Source organism: Seriola lalandi, unplaced genomic scaffold, assembly GCF_002814215.2.
Source record: "Seriola lalandi dorsalis isolate HSWRI2012SDOR001 ecotype SW California unplaced genomic scaffold, Sedor1 jcf7180002054827, whole genome shotgun sequence".
Lineage (NCBI taxonomy): Eukaryota > Metazoa > Chordata > Actinopteri > Carangiformes > Carangidae > Seriola > Seriola lalandi.
In genome coordinates this window covers 273,246-276,344 of record NW_019525380.1, presented here as the reverse complement: position 1 = coordinate 276,344, position 3,099 = coordinate 273,246, and positions in this window count along the sequence as shown.

Genomic DNA, 3,099 nt, shown 5'->3' with positions numbered 1-3,099 from the left:
TACACGATGACTTTTTATGCCTTACTATACTATGACGTTTTTATGACTTTTAATGCCTTACTATACTATGACGTTTTTATGACTTTTTATGCCTTACTATACTATGACTTTTTATGCCTTACTGTACTATGACGTTTTTATGACTTTTTATACCTTAATATATTATGAAGTTTTTATGACTTTTTTTGCCTTACTATACTATGACGTTTTTATGACTTTTTATGCCTTACTATAATATAATTTTAATGCCTTACTTTACTATGGTTTTTATGACTTTTAATGCCTCACTATACTATGACTTTTTATGCCTTACTATACTATTATTTTTTATGCCTTACTATATACTATGACGTTTCTATGACTTTTTATGCCTTATTATACTATGACGATTTTATGACTTTTTATGCCTCAATATACTATGACTTTTTATGCCTTACTATACTATGATTTTTCATGCCTTACTATGACATGTCGTTTTTATGACTTTTTATGCCTTACTACACTATGGCTTTTTATGCCTTACTATACTATGATTTTTATGCCTTACTTTACTATGACGTTTTTATGACTTTTTATGCCTTACTATACTATGTCGTTTTTATGAGTTTTTATGCCTCACTATACTATTGTTTTTTATGCCTTACTATACTATGACGTTTCTATGACTTTTTATGCCTTAATATACTATGACATTTTTATGACTTTTTATGCCTTCCTATACTATGACGTTTTTATGAATTATTATGCCTCACTATACTATGACGTTTTTATGACTTTTTATACCTTACTATACTATGATTTTTATGTCTTACTTTACTATGACGTTTTTATGACTTTTTATGCCTTACTATACTATGACTTTTTATGCCTTAATATACTATGACTTTTTATGCCTTACTATACTATGACGTTTTTATGACTTTTTATGCCTTACTATACTATGATTTTTTCTGCCTTTTTAAGCCTTACTATACAATGACTTTTTATGCCTTACCATACTATGACTTTTTATACCTTACTATACTATGACGTTTTTATGACTTTTATGCCTTACTATACTATGACTTTTTATGCCTTACTATACCAAGACGTTTTTATTACTTTTTATGCCTTATGACGTTTTTATGACTTTTTATGCCTTACTATACTATGACTTTTTGTGCCTTACTATACTATGACGTTTTTATGACTTAATATACGATGACGATTTTATGACTTTTTATGCCTTATTATACTATGTCGTTTTTTATGCCTTGCTATATGCTATGTTGTTTTTACAACATTTTTTATACCTTACTATAAGTATGACGTTTTTCAAGCCTTGCTATACTATGTCGTTTTTATCACATTTAGTAAACTGTAGTATACTGTTACGGTTTGTGGTAAGTAGTGGTGGACCCAAAATGCAGCCAACACTTGGGAGAAAGTGAAAAATGTTTAATAATCAGAAGAACTTACAAAACTTGTGAACCAACTGAACAGGAAGCCAAAGCACGATATAACACTGGGCACTAAGCAGAAAGCTCAAAGCACAAGGAAACACAGGGGACTTGAACAGGCGACGTGAACCGATGAGGACAAACCCAGACAAACAGATGAACCGACATAGACAAAGGGGAGCACAAAGACTATATAGACAAGGGAGGCAAGAGTGATTGAACACAGGTGAAACACATTAGGGCAGGGCAGACAATCACCACACAGAAAACAGGACCAAGACAGGAAGCAAAACACTGAGACACACATGGAAACCAATTACAAAATAAAACAGGAAGTGCACAGGGAAACAGAGCACAAGACAAGGAAGACTAAACTAGACACTAGAAATACCCAAACCAGAAATATTCAAACCAAAAATACTCAAAACCCAGAAGAGAAACCCAAAACACAGAAAACTAAATCACCCCCCTTAAGGGATGGCTTCCAGACGACCCCAGGGCGGGAGGAGGGGGTCCGGAGGAGGGACACAAGGGACAAAACAGGGCAACTCAGGTGGACGGCTCGGAGGCCTTATGGACAGGCCGGGCAGTTCAGTGGGGTGACCCGGAGGTCGGGCAAACGGACGAGCCGTTCTGGAGGCCGGCGGCGAAGACGGGGTCCCTCCGGAGGTCGAGCCAGAGGATGGCGTCGCCCCTCTGGAGGGTGACAGGAGCCGACTGGGTACCAGGGGCAGGAGGAAGCTGGGCTGCCGACAGAACACGAGAAGCAGGTATCAGCCGGACCACTGACTGGGAACCAGAGTCAGGAGTCAGCTGGACCGCCGACAGGACAAGATGAGCAGGGATCGGCCGGACCATTGACTGTGAACCAGAATCAGGAGTCAGCTGGGCCACCGAAGGCGGCACAGAGTCAGGGACCACCGGAGGCAGCACGGAGGCAGAGACCACCGGAGGCGGCGCCCTGGCAGGAGTCAACGACACAAGGAAAACGAGCCAAAACGCTGTGACTAGAAACGCAGACGATCTGACAAAGACACACAGGGAGAGGAGGGGTATAAATACACACAGGGAGAGGGGATAATGAGACACAGGTGAAGACAATGAACAATCACACACACAGGGAGTCGAGACACTGAGAACAAACACAAACAGGAAGTGAGGGGATCCAAATAAAATAAAACAGGAAGTGGAAAAACTAAACAACTTAATGGGACAGTATACTATGACATTTTTCATACCTTACTATACTATGACGTTTTTATGATATTTTTTATACCTTGCTATACTATGACATTTTTAATGCCATAATATACTATGACGTTTTTATAACATTTTTCATGCCTTACTATACTTTTTTTTATTGCCTTACAGCACTATTGTTTTTATGACATTTTTTAAACCATACTATACTATGACGTTTTCATGACATTTTTTTTACCTTGCTATACTATTACGTTTTTCATGCCATACTATACTATGGTGTTTTTATATTTTTTCTACCTTTCTATACTATATTTTTAATGCCATAGTATACTATGACGTTTTTATGACATTGTTTAAATCATAAAATACTATGATGTTTTTATGACATTGTTTAAATCATAATATACTATGACGTTTTTATGACATTTTTCATGCCTTACTATACTGTTTTTTATGC